Source organism: Anolis sagrei, chromosome 1, assembly GCF_037176765.1.
Source record: "Anolis sagrei isolate rAnoSag1 chromosome 1, rAnoSag1.mat, whole genome shotgun sequence".
Taxonomy (NCBI): Eukaryota; Metazoa; Chordata; class Lepidosauria; order Squamata; family Dactyloidae; genus Anolis; species Anolis sagrei.
In genome coordinates, this window is record NC_090021.1 from 265,586,600 (window position 1) to 265,601,798 (window position 15,199).

The window sequence follows — 15,199 nt, forward strand, 5'->3', positions numbered from 1 at the left end:
TAGAATATATGACATGTTATTGCTTCCACTTCATACAAGCTTTCATTTATTTCAAAAGGGCAAGAGAGGGTACTCTAATGGCTTAAAAGTTCTCACTTCTGACCTATGAAATCTCCTACAATTGAAATAAATGATTAGATCCAGAAGCCTCGGAGCTGGTGAGAAAAACTGGTCTTGCTCTGACAGGCTAGGACCTGGCAGCCAGGTCTGAATAGGGCCCCTTCCACACAGCTGTATAAAATCCACATTGAACTGGATTATATGGCAGTGTGGACTCAGATAATGTAATTCGAAGCTGATATTGTGGATTGTCTGGCTTGATATTCTGGGTTATATGGCTGTGTAGACGGGCCCTAGGATGGTACAACATCACTAAAAAAAATCTCTATAGGGATAGCAAAAAAAGCCAATCTAGAGGAGCAATAGCTCACTTGTTGAGTATATGTTGTGTGTGAATAATATACTAAGTGTAATCTTTGGCAACTTCAGAGAGGGCTAAGAAATACTATCTCCCATTATAGATTACTAAACTAAATGAAGCAACAATCTAATTCTATCTAAAGACAATTTCTTATATTCTTAAAGCTTAGTGGAATGTGACCCTCAAGAACTTTCCTTAAATTGAATTTGGGTCCCAGGCTGGAAACAAATCCCCAAATGATTATTCTTGCTTGGGTCTGAATTGCACAAAAAGGTGGTGAAATGAGTCTAGATGAGTTGTGGAACTGGCAGCTGGAAAAGAGAGAGATTCAGAATTTTCCTCAGGGAGAATGCTGCTGTTTGTTGTTGTGGCTGTGTGAATTCAAGTTGTTTCTGACTTCTGACCTTGGCCAGGTTTGTTTGGTCTTCCTCTGAGACTGAAAGAGTGAAACTTTTCCAATGTTATCCATGTTATTCTGTAGTCAAGTGGGGATTTGAATCCTGATCTCCCCCCCCCATGCTAATTCAACACTCAAACCACTACACTGTGCTAATTAATGGGATATAAAATAAATTCCAATACTGCAAGTCCTACCTTCCAAGTAATAGACACAAGCTGAGTGCAGACATTTATTTATTGTATCAGAAGTGAACTGGGTACAGTTGTAATGTATTTAAAAACACAAAGTTTTAAAACTTGGCATTATACTAAATGTCCTTTGACCAGTAGCTGGCCACTTGGAGTGCCTACATGATGGTCCTCCATTGTGCATGTGGCAAGGCTCAGACAGCATTGTAATAGGTAGTCTGTGGTTTGCTCTTCTCCACACTCGCAAACAGACATTGAGAACAACTATTTGTAGTCAACAAGATAAGGTTACCAAACAAAGAAAGCTCTTTTTTATATTATGGGGCCTTTAAAGTGGGACATTTCACTTCAGAAAGCCTGTATGAGGGCTTGAAAACCTTTTTCAGCCCAAGATTTGAATTCTAATTTAGGAAAGGTATTTGGGGCAGGGCATGTTTTAGTGGTTGGTGGCACAAAAGGCACAAGGTGGGGGTCAAACCAAAGTAGTCTGGGGATGTAATTCTCATCAAGTTGGACATGTTGTCACCCTTCATAAAAAAACTAAATTCTAGGAAAGTCTACTCAAAAGTAAAGCATAATCAAGGGCTTTTGAGCACATGAAACACAGCTAATTTCCATCCAACAGCTTTGCAACCGTGGTCAGGTCCATGTAATGTTTCATATGCAATCAATTTTAAGATTTTAAATGATCTATATAAATAAAAATGTAATGTTCGTTTGTGGGATTAACAGAACTCAAAAACCACTGGATGAATTGACACCAAATTTGAACACAATACACATATCAGGCCAATGAGTGACCATCACTCATGAAAACACTGAAAAACACAGCGGAAGAGACAAAAAGCCAAAAAATAAAAATTACATTACAACGCATGCAAAAAACCACATCTATACACATATACACAAATATATATATACCCACACACACAAAACACATACACACAGATTGGGCCACAGCAACATGTGACAGGGGACAGCTAGTATATTAATAAATTTTAAAACAAAAGATAAATTAATGTTTTGCAGGAAATATTTTACGAACAAACTGAATAGCATTTAAAAACTCACACACCATCAAAATATACACTAAAGGCTTTTCTTCTTTTAAAACAGAACGAAGTAGACTAGCCTCATCCATGACAATAATGGAGAAAGTGTTTCTAGATTAGTAATCTTAATTGGTGACAAAAGGTTTCATTAAACTGCACTGTAGGAATTGATTTGCAATGGGTAATTTAAATGGGCTATAATCTTACAGAAAGAGATTAGTCACCCCAGACTCGAAGAAGAATATAGCCTGAACATGTAGGCATTTGATACATGTGCAAAGGGGACTGGAGCAATATGCAAGCTTTTTGAAAGAAATAATTGCATCCTGTTGTAACCTCCAAGGACATTAAACAGCAGCATGTATGCTACCTCTTGTAAACAGGCATATCCATGTTCAATTGCTACCTTTGATTCATCACAGCTTTCCCCTGCCTAGTTCTGAGGGAAAAACCTCAGAGTGATAAACAACTGCTGACACAAATAGAGAAGATAGTTGAAGTATTATTTTAATTGGATCTTATGTCAGGTTTTCTGAAGGCTTCTCATATAGCCCTGGATCCTAGATAGGTTTATCCTAGCAAGTGCTACTCTTCATTTTAAATCTAAAAACATTATTATATGATATATTATAGTATACATTTTTCAAAGGATATGGACAAAATCATGGTTCTGAGCCGAGCTGCAGTCTGCTATTGATAATTCATATGAATCCCTAGCTTTAAAAAAAAATGACTGCCTCTTGCCTGATGAAAAAAGGGAGGGGAAGGAGAGAGGAAGAGAGTGGCAGAGAGAGAGAGACAGACAGGCAGACTTTTGAGTATTTTGATCAAATAGCAGGTAGTTCTGCTTCCCCTGAAAGTCTCAGTGACTGCACCGTCTGATCTAACACTTTTTTCCTGGTAGGAGGTCGGCTCCCTAAGAAGTTGGAGTAGTTGCATGGGGATACACAGGCCTCTCCAGGATTATTCTGCCCCTCAAGTAGATTAATGGAATGAAAACATGCTGCTCCATTAGTCACTATGAGGTGATGACTTATGAGTCTTTCCTTTATTAGTTGTGGAAATTGATATATACAAATGGAGTGATGCAACCTTATATCCAAGCTTTCTGTGTTTCTCTGGAATAAACAAGCACATCTGGCCATCTTTTCATCTTTGGCACATTTCTACCTTTCAGTGCCATTACAGGCAAGATATTTTAGAAATGATTAAGCAGTACACATTGGTGCATTATTAGTATTACAAGTTATTCTAGCAAAATTCAGATTAAACAAAGTAACATCATTAACAGTGTTAGGGAGAGGAGCAAACACTTTTCCTCTCCTTACCTACCACCATGTGGGAATGATGGGGAAAGCAGTTGCACAGATAAACTTTCACTTCCAAAGAATTAGATATATGCCATATATCCACCACTACTGTAATGGGCATGTACTGAATCCAAGCAGCACACCGGAAACTACAGTTAATACACCGGAGATTTGCCTGCCTGAAAGGTGACTGGCTTGGCTGTATCCTGGTGAGAGCTTCCAACTATGCTCCTACTTCCTTGATGACCTTCTCAACAAGGAGAATGAATGGATGGATGAATGGATCCCAATTGAAGAGGGGACTCTCTTAAACCAAAGTCCATTCTATTAGCCACATGCAGCTTCCAGATCACTTCTGTGGCCCATGGAGGCCCCTAGAGGTCAATGGCTTTTCCTGGGAAGTCTTTGCCCAAAGGTATCTTCAGATGCCCTCTGGGAAGTAGACTATAAGTGTTTTAAAAGCATTCAAAAGGGGCTTTCCTGGGCCTAAAATGTCAATGGCAGCCTAAAAATAGTAGTAGTAGTCCAACACTAAAAGCCACTATCCCATGCTGGCTCATAAAACCCTATGCATTGATTTGGAGGCACCTAATAACAACAAACTAGTGGTGCAATATTTAAGGACATAATGTTTAGGTCCTGTAACTGTCTACTTTTCCTTAGAATTGCTTTATTATGCTTTGGTTTTCAAAACAGTGTATTTATTTAGAACTGTGAGGAAATAGGATAGGATAAAATTCTAACTAAGTAAATATTAAACGTATAATAATACTCCCAAATAAATATAGATATACTCAGAGGATACATCAGTGATGTATCAACCCTGAAGATGTCCTCTAGTGTTATAAAATCAAAGAACGGTTCCCAGACTTATTGGTAAGTATTTAGATCCTTGTCTTGAGATATTTATAAAAATCACTCTCAGACCAGTTCTGAGCCAAGAAAACAGCATTCAACACATTTCAAACTAGTATTCTCAAATAGTCATGTCACTTGGAAAATTATAAATATGGAAGAGTTACAGATACAACGCTGCCAATGGTGTTATAAAATTTAAAGAAACAGACAAAATAGTTGCATTTTTACCCATCTGTTTAATTCTTCATGGTGGAAATATAAGAATTCATGGCTTCCTGAATGCATGCACACTCTTCATTAAAGCTCAGGCTGGCAGCCTTATCATCACAGAGCAGGTTTATTCAGCCAGTTTATTCAGTTGAATCTGGAGCACAAGTAAAGACTTGCAACATAGGTTTTTCACACTGTGCCTCTGCATGATTTTTTTTCTTAAAAACATAATTCTTAGAAATGTTAAACACTCTAAGAACCTATTATTCTCTGATACTTCAGAAGAGTTTTTGTCTATGCTCAATACATCCCCTGTTTTAATGGTAAATGCCGAAACATTCTAAGCTTTACAAATCACAGCTTGTAGCTATTATAATCAGAACAACCTCAGCTGACAAAAGACTAGTTTAACATTCAGGTATTAAGCCTAGGCTCCAAAACAATGCCATTTCAATGCTATCATTCCAGCTATTGTTGGGACCAAGTTATGGTTTCATACATATGCATATATCCACAGGAGCCTTGTGGAACAAGCTGCCATCATACCAATAGGATGAACCTTGCTCTTATGATGATGTAATTATACAGTAGTAAACCATCAATAACTGCTACATTTCTAGGTTTCAAGAAAAAAAAAGCTTCGAAGATACCTACACCGCAAGACCGTAGCTAACACAGAAGCTGAAATCCACTGTATTCAATTATTCCTATGTTCATTCTCAATTTGTATTTGTAAATATCAACATGACATTTGGTGGCACAATGGGTTAAACCCTTGTGCTGGCATGACTGCTGACTGAAAGGTCGGTGGTTCGAATCCAGGGAGCAGGGTGAGCGCCCATCTGTCAGCTCCAGCTTCTCATGTAGGGACATAAGAGAAGCCTCCCACAGGATGGTAAAACATCATTTCAGGTGTCCAATTCTCTCACACCAGAAGTGACTTGCAGCTTCTCAAGCTGCTCCTGACAAAAAAACAACCATGAAATAAATCCAGAATTTCTAATATTCTGGATTTGGTATTACTGTCATCCTTTGTTTCCTTGGATCATGTGGTCCAGGGACCTGGGATGGCAGTCCTCCCCCACCCACCCTCAGGTGTCACAGTGGTCTCTGGTCACAAAATGGGTCATAGCTGTCCATTGTCATGTGTAAAGAGCATTCTGTGGAAAGGGGGAGTCATCCCAGTTGAATTACATGTGACAGCAGAAAGGTAGGACCTGCTACACAGAGGGTGGGGGGCTGATGTTCAGCACCCCTAGCAATAGGGGCTTCTCCCACTTCTGCAATGGATGGGAAAGTGCCTATCTGGATCATACCCAGGACCAAACCAGTGTTCAGCATGCCAGGTCAGCCTCTGGTTATGGGTCAGTGTACATCCAGCCTCAGATGCACATAAGTTAGGTAAGATCCTTAGTGACTTGCAGAAAAGAAAGATATGTTTTATAATATGAGTTTCCTTGAGGACAAGGGAACTAAGCTTATTAAATTATTTGCTTATATGAAAGAGTCACACACATGCTAAGAATGGAAAATACCTGTACAGGAAGTCAAAAAGGTCTACTTTTCTATTATACAGATACAGTAGATTAGAGTCTGCAAAAAAGCCAAACTATAAACATTAAGTCTTAATTAAGAAAAAAACATAAAATAAAGCTAATTCAATTTTTAAAGAAAAAAGAAACCAAAACTTTAAAAATTAAATAAATATCAATCAGAAATGTGTGCCCTCTGATCACCATTCTCTTTCATCCGTTACTTCCAACAAATCCATGAAAAAAGATGAGCTAGGCAGGGTGCCTGAACAATTGAGTGACTTTTCCTTGACCTCACAGTATGATTATCAAAACAGGTATAGGGCAACACTGGTTTCACACAGGCTTCAGGGAACAGTCACAATGACAATCTATGTTCGGGAAAATGAGTGAAATGTTCTACTGTTATACATCCTAAGAGTTCAATACTGTCATCTGTTAAGTAGTGCTGTTTAAAATGTTCCCATACCCAAATATTATCTATTGATGGCAATGGTAATGACTTGTGCCCTACAAATGCTATGGAAAACTAACTCCAGATAGATAGATAGATAGATAGATAGATAGATAGATAGATATTGGAAAAGATTAGTCACAATTGTTAGTCACAATAACCCAATGAAAGTGATTTTGTTCATTGGAATAGCTATGTCCTCCAGTGTGAGTCTATGGCCAATGTCATCTAGTCATACTGGAGGACCTTGTGATTTCCAGAAAGAACACATCTCAAAAAATCTCTAGGACCTACAATGAGATTATGTGGTTAGCTGCTAGCAAAAGTTGACCACATGATCATGTTGGAAGACTTAGAAATTCCTAAAGAGGTGTCTGTCAGGTGAAAAAAGATAGCAATTTCTTTATTTGCAGTTATTCACTTTCATTTGAGTATTCTGCCCTTAACTAAAGTGAATGTGGAAGGCTCATACTACCTTTAAAATGTAAATGGAATTTGATATCACTGTCTCAAAGGAAAAGAAAATTACAACAATTAAGAATTAATAGGAGTAAGCTAGGATCTAACAGAACTATGTGTGAAGCTGTATATATAACAGAAGCATCACCCCAACCCATTGATATATATAGTACCCTACAATTAAAAACCCTTAAAGCTTGCAGGCCTTATAGAGTAGCACTGCATGTGCATAGTACTTATGCTGAAATATGTAATCACCAGTTTCTCCACAAAGGTAGAACTACAGTATGAGGCTCAATGAACACTCCATTACTGAGTCATGTAATTTGTCTATGTCATCATATCATAGGCAATCGCTTGTGGCCAATGTGATTTTCTTCAAAGGGCAAAGTCTTGGCAGTGGGTAAGTAAGAGAGGCAGACTATGTTCAGGGCACCTTTTGTAGCCCCCACGGGGTGAGCAGAGTGGATTCTAAAGGACTACTCAGATGTTGATGCAGCTGCCAAACTGCTCAACTGCCTTGGACCTTGACTGAACCCATATCAACCACCCATGTGCTGGTTCGTAGCTAGGGGCTTCCAGTTTTCACAGTCCTGCCCCCATTGCCACTTGTCATGGGACTTTTGTTGTTTTTGGTTTGTCTTGGAAGATGCCTGTGTGTGAATTCATCTTATGTGTGGAAATCAGTGCACATCCAATCAACACACAGTCTTCACAGAGTGAGGTTCTGAGCCAGTGGCATGGTTAACCCGATGGCTGGTGTCCTCTGATCTGTTGCAGCCTTCATCACAAGCCCCGAACCATGACAAGGTGACAATCCAGGGAAAGGAGCGTGCACACAGAGCAGCTCAAATTAAAGGACTGTCCTGGTGGGGCCTCAATATCTTGAAGATGAGAAGCTACATAGTTTATGGATGCTACCAATTGGACTACAACTCCCAAAAATCCCAGAATGTGTTATCATTCTGTCTGCATACTGCACATCTATTTCTGCATGGAGAAGCTGAGGAATCAATAGAAGGGGCGTTCTGGAAATTACAAACCAAAAAGGCAAAATTTCTAAGCTCATTTGTCTCCCCTCCACTTCCGAACTGTTTTGTTTTTTTTAGCAAATGCTAATGCAAATGACTTCTGTGTTATCATCATGCATATCAGAAAACACTGTATATGCAAAGAATAAAAGAGCCAAAAGAGCACCAGAACCAATTAAGTGTTGAAGAAAAGCATCTGCACAACGGGAGACAATAAAATTATCAAACTGGATTTCAAATGTATATGAATATTATTATTCCAATACCATCTTAAAAGAAGCAAGAAGTTCAGGCTCATCTTGGCTTGGCTTCACTGTAATGTTATTTCTGAAACTGTCCTAATAAAAAGTTAATTAGAAAAATCATAGGCAGCTTCACATAAATGCAGAACACCTCATATTTTAATTTCAGAGCTTTCACATTTTAGTTGAAATCCACTTTGATCAAAAAAGGAAAACCACCATGGGAAAAAATTCCAAAATTCTGTGCATTATACAGCTTATCAATCAAATTCTCTGCCTTAGGCAGAATCTTACAAAATCATACACCAGTGCTAAAGCTGACAAAGAGATGATGTTATGACCATTATTATTTTTAGCTATGCAAACTAAATAAGAATAATCATCTTATGCTCCAGGGTGTAAGAGAAGAAAGGAAGTTATTCCTTTCCCCATATTCAGCACTGTGATTGACTTGGCATATTAATATGTGTGGTTAGAGGGGAAAGGGTGAGGTATGCTCCCTCCCGCATCTCTCTAAAGCACTGATATTGATCACTGCCACAGGCAGGACACCAAACCAGATGGACCGTTAGTCTCATCTGTTCTGTCAAATCTTATAACACAGTGCAAATTTCTAGCAGGGGTGGGATGGGGCATGACAAGATCATGGTGCCATGATCAGAGGAGCGTAAAACAAGCATTTTCCATTAGTATCTTCCAGTGGTCTTTTCCCGTGCCCCTCCCCACCAACTCTTCCACCACCTACATATCAGACACAAGAAAAGCTCGATATTATGTTAAAGGAATGTCCACTGGTTTCCATTAGCCCACTGAAACGAAACCCTGATAATAAATAATAAAGGGAAATGATGAGCAATTCTGATAATCAATGGTTGGGGATCTTTCTGTCTGGATAGACAAAAGAAAAAGAAAAGAAAGAAAAGTTGGACCCTACTGAGTCCTGTAGTCATAATTTCAATCCCACATGGTCATTTACATCTCAGTGAACCAGTAAATAGAACACATGGAATTTGATTTCAGGCCAGTAGTAGCTATCAAAGTGACATTGACCATCTGGTAAGATGTCCAACTGACAAGCCAACTGGGAGAAGTCCAGAGAAAAAAAATCAGAACTTTCAAAACCAACTCTAATGCTGCAATTCTGGGGGACATTCCCCACTACCTAAAGAATGGCCTACTGAAGACAAGTCTTCAGTACAGTGACATCATTACTGCTCTCCAGCAATATGAGAAATAGCATTAACCACAATTTCCCTTTTTGGATAATTTTTTTTTCTTCATGTCAGGAGCTACTTGAGAAACTGCAAATCGCTTCTGGTGTGAAAGAACTGGCCATCTGCAAGGTCGTTGCTAGAGGACACCCAGACATTTGATGTTTTATCATCCTTGGGGGAGGCTTCTCTCATGTCCCCATATGGGGAACTGGAGCTGACAGAGGGAGCTCACCCCACTCTCCCCAGATTCGAACTGCTGATCTGTCGGTCAGTTATCCTGCCAGCACAAGGATTTAACCCATTGGGCCACCGGGGACTCCATTTTAGACTGTGATTTCAAAACACAGGAGACCTCTTCCAGCCAAACTGGCTCTTCAGAAAGCCAGTGTCATCAAATAATACACATTTTCTTAACATTGAGGGAACATGCACAGAGTTCAAACTATTGAAGAAAAAGAACTAGAAAATAGGGATGCGTAAAAGCGGAGGTGAGAATTGAGGAATGTATAATGTGTCTTAACAGTCAAGGTTGCTGAATGGGCAAGTGCCTGTTCATCATGCATTTACAGCAGCTATCCAACACTCTAACCAAACATGGCTGTTAGTACTTCTGGGACCACTTGTGTTCATGAAACAGGCTTTAGGTACTGGAAATGTACATCTAGCCTCTGACACAAGTCAGAACTCAATGGAAAAATGTGCAAAAAGCACACCACATTTAAAAAAAATCAATGGTGTACATTTGGAAAGAAAAGCTCCCATACACAGCATTTATCAGATCATGAAAATATTTTAAAATATTTTAAAGGACTTCAATTCATGAAGCATTCATTTCCCATCATTTCTAAACCATTCATGTAATGAAAAGTTAGGAAAAGAGATGAAGAGGACAGGAGAATCTGGCAAGATACTATTGAAGCAAAACACCATGTTATTTTTAAGTGGCGAGTACATCTCACTGAAACTAATAGTCTAACATGATGCATCAAGACTTTACGCCTGATTTGTGATTAAATATACAACAGCAGTTTTCCCCAAACTGTAAATTAGTCAATTGCCATTTATTGGTAACAAAAAGAAACATATTTTAAAAAGTTGTATACCCCAGCATTAATTTCAACACAATGCATGTACATAAAAATCTGAATGAGAAAATAAGGAAGGAAACAAATCAGTCTGAGAAATCAATATGTGTTACAGAAAATTTGCTTCTCCCAACTACAAGAATGAAATAGATTCTCACGGAAGTAAGCAATACCATTTGCCCCTACAGTATTTTAATGGAGTTCATGGTGACTTTGTTAAAGTTTCTCAGAAAGAACAATGCTTAATTCACTAACACTTATCAAAATTATTAACCTACAGACTCCCCAAAATCAAAAACTCCCCAAAATCACATAATGCTATCAGTATTTTGTACATAGTATATTTGTTATAGATACCATCTAAGAATACCAATATTTTCTTTATTTGTATGAATATTTCTATTGATTTCAAGAGAACTGCTACATAATTCTTTTTTAAAAAAACACTTCAGAATTAAAAGTCATCCTGGATTAGTCATGTAATTTACATAAAGGCCATTAAAATCAGGTGACTCTAAACATGATTAGTGTCAATCCCATTTTAGTTTTTTCCACAAACTAATAAATCAATGAATGAAAACCTCCATTGCAACTGCTATGACTTGCGGAAGGCATGAGCAAACCCCAATTTTCTATCGCTTTCTATAGGTCAGTCTACAACTGGCTGGCTAGGCAAGATCAAGCTGGATGTCAAGTTAAAAACGCTAATTAAATTCAACATCCACAAAATGTGGTTATGAAAAAAAGCAGATTAAGGTCTATGCTGTTAATGTATTCAAGAGATCATGTTCTTAATTCTGTTCTTATTTTATACAGGTAAAATACGTTATAGAAAAGACAACATGTGTGCGGTTGTTTTTCTCACTCTGTTAGCGAAATCTTCACAAGCCTTCTAGAACCAGCTTATTTTCTTACAAGGGGAAAACATGAGTACTTCATAATTTTATGTCATTTCTTTCTTATTTATCCATGTATAAGAGTCCAATGTATTGCAAGTGAACAAATCTGTCCCAACCATTAATTATTAATGTTAGATAGCAACCAGATAGATACACAACAATCCCTGATCAACATTTCCCAGGGAGTCAACAAGGTGATCAGTAAAAGGCTTAAAGACCAAATTATTTTTCCCCTGTAAACCTAAATCTGATTCACTGAACTTTTCTACTCACATCCTTTTTCCCTTCTCAAGAGAAAAAAGTTAGCTGGAAAGGGAACATAATACTCTACTAAGCATTGTTTTGCAAACATTAGTAAGAGAGAGATCACCCAAGCATGAAGAGTCATTAAAATGGATCTTACATATATCATTATAAATTTAATAATCTCCATGACGGCTCGAGTTCAAGTTAAAATGAATGTCAGCTAAGCATGACCAATTGATGTTATCCCAGCTGCCACTGAGCCTCACTTGGGGTTATATTATACTTTCAGAGGCCCCATTTTACATGTGCGTTGAACACCAAGAGCCCAGAGCAGATGGGAGATGGGAGGCTTCTGTAGTTATCAGAGTTTCAGTCAAAATTGTATATTAAAATTGATAAAGCAGTTCAACAGAATCTGGGCATCAACACTGTCAAAGGCACCAAATGTTTCTCTCAAATAGCATCAGGCCTCGTATACAGGAGGTTTAAAATATATTAAAGGACTCTTAGAAATTAAGTCGATAAGGGGGATTTTCTTTCAGTGTCTATTGATGGTTATTTCCACCTCAGAATGGGCCTCTGAAAATAGAAGAGGAAGAGCCTTGTCAGCTCCAACTGATATAGTTAACATGGTACATTAAAAAGCACAGAAGTAATTATTGGGGAAGGTTCCCTAGGAAAACAGTTGCTTCCAAAAAAAGAAGGCACTCAAACTGCTTTTATTAGCAGAGAAAAATTAAATTTACTCCTTAGAAGACTCGGAAAAGAAAATTGAACACAGAAGCCTTTACAAATCAGCTAGTATTGCTGAAATAGACAAATAAAGTTGACGATAGTTTTTGCAAGTCTTGTGTATTAAAAATTTGTTCAAACCTCATTGAAACCAAGTTTTCCAACAAAACTAGAATATGTTGTATGGTTTTCTACCAAATAATCTTCATGGTATTTTGCACCAACACATCATGTTTTACACTTTTCTTGACTTTTGTAGAAAAAAACAGTAATCACTACTATGCATGGAAAACAACATATTCTGAAATATAAAGCCATACACCAACACATCACGTTATATGAACCAGATCATTTGAAACTTCCATCCAAATCTCGCTAGCCAACAGAAGATATAAAATGCATTTTAACAATCGCTTGCTATTTTTAATGCATGAAACACTGGGAAATATATTTCAAGATACATTTAGCAAATCCCCAAAAAATCCAATGTCACTCAGACTACAATCCTATGTACACATATCTGGGAGTAAGCCCTACTGAATACAATGGGGCTTATTTCTAAATAAACATGCATAAAATTGTACTCTTCATCTAAATAAAGAGCCCATGCAACCTTTCAAATATGTTTCAAAGACTCTATCAAAGCAAAGACTCTATCAAAGCAAATAGCAACTGAGTCTAACTCTTTCTGCTTCAATGTCATCATATAGCAGCACATGCCAAAAATCACTAAGCCTTGTTTTTGACTCTACTTTTCCTTCTCTCAGTCTTCCACAGATCTCTAATGTCTTCCAGTTCTTTGCTCCTCCCTCACTACAAAGTGCCCAGCCAATTAAACAAGATCCATGTTCAGTCCGGGAAAGCTCACCCACTACCAGCTACCACACTGAAAATCTGCAAATGGATACAAAAATTGTAAGTGGCATCTGAACTCCCTGAATCATGTTCGGCAATTTAAGCACAAAATGCCACTGGTGAAGTCTTGTCACTTACTCTTTTTTGATCTTCCAGTCCATGTGTCACAGCTTTTTTCTTCTGATGCTGGCTAGACTCTGATCCGGATTCCATTTCCCAGTAAGAAGTATTCCTTGTGTCTCCTGAAGTTTTCTTCTCAAAATCCACAGGATGAATAAGAAAATATCAATGTGATTTTTAAAGAAAAAATGCACAAACTTCAAATCTCTTCCTTGTTTTCTATAATCCTTTCAGAACGCTGGTGTGCCATCTCTGCTAATTATCTCAACATAAAAGCATTGCAAGCACCTTTAATCTCTACTTCGGCTCAGATGTAGAATTCCATTGATGTGCTTCATAGAGGGATGGCAGAGATGAATTCATACCTAGTAGTCTAGGCCACATCATTGTTCCACCATCCTCCACATTGCTCCACCAGCATCCTCCTCATTGCATTCTTGGCACAGGTAATTTATATATCAATAAAGGTGTAAAAGTACATTCAGTGCACTGTGTTGATATTATCGGCATCCCTCTACTAGGCCGCCTTTCTCCCATAAATCATTGTAAACACTTCACAATGATAATTGCTTTTTGTAAAGCTATGAAGTGTAAATTACATAAAATCATCCATACATCTGCGTCATTGTCAACATCATCTTCTTTTTCCACACAAAGAAAGGCCTAAAAGAGAGGAAAACATATTTTATTAAATTGACAAATCAAAATCATACTAACAGCTAAGATGTGCAATATAACACTTCTCCTCAAACAAGTCAAAAACATTCTATATGCATAGTTACTTCATAATTTGTTTTTACTACCAATGTTTTTAAAGTTAATTATAATTGTCATTCTGACTATGGAACATTTAAAACAGTATATCTTTGCTAATTGAGTTGTATTAGTACTTGTAGACCACCTGAAAATTGATGTCCTCATTGCAAAAGAACATGGAGGTCAAGAATAGGTCTCTACAGCAGTTGTTCTCAACCTATGGGTCCCCTGGTGTTTTGTCCTACTACTCCCAGAAATCCCAGCCAGTTTACTAGCTGTTAGGATTTTAGGGAGTTGAAGGCCAAAACATCTGGGGACTCACAGGTTGAGAACTACTGCTCCACAGTCACCTATGGACCCACCACCAAGACTTGGAAGGCAATCATACTTGGACACGAGGGATCGCCAATGATTAGTGCTGACCTCAATAAAGAATAGAATTCAAAAGGTTCTGGACTGCAATTTCTGTCATCCACAACCACTGACAATACTGGCTAGTTAATGGATGTGGTAGTCCAACAGAATTTTGGGAACCACACTCAGAAGAGTTAGAAAATATAACAGAGATTTACAGTATAGGGTTCAGTGCTTTATTACAAAGCCAGTTAAGATTCACTGCTTTTTAGAGGATCAAGACTTAACAAAGTCTTTCAGATGAACTATTCATCTACTCAGTAATCCAGACTAGAAAGTTTTTTTCTACAAGAATGTTTAACTTAATGAAGTGTAACTTGCCCAATCTCAGTTCAAGAGGATGACTGAAACATAGCATCATATAACATCAACAGGCAAGGGGGTTGTCTGCACTAATGAAAAATAAATGTTTGGCGGCGCCTTTTCTTGGTAAACGCTGACCCTTAAGAAATCCGATAAAAGACAAACATATCCTATACATCATAGTGAGAACACCATAACCAGCCATATATTTCCCTTTGGCAAAGTGACCTTGCTGCAAGGAGATGGTTCGAATTTCCAATCTTTCACATGATTTTTGCCATATAGCCATAGCTGCTCCCCATTTTTAATTATTATTTTTCATAATGCATGTGAATATACATAGATTATGTCATGTATGGGTGCACTGATACTCATAAACTCTTATGCAAGTGTGCACACACATACTCACATTCTTTTT

At 37.9% G+C, this 15,199-nt stretch overlaps 1 long non-coding RNA gene across 1 annotated transcript in view; it reads right to left on the bottom strand.

The window, feature by feature from the left end:
- The window catches only part of LOC137095813 (uncharacterized), an 85,718-nt gene extending 72,327 nt beyond the window's left edge, over positions 1-13,391 (bottom strand). The window contains exon 1 of the long non-coding RNA XR_010908952.1: positions 13,327-13,391. This is a non-coding gene — a long non-coding RNA (uncharacterized lncRNA). The remainder of the gene's footprint in view (positions 1-13,326) is intronic.
- Between the last annotated feature and the right edge of the window lie 1,808 nt (positions 13,392-15,199).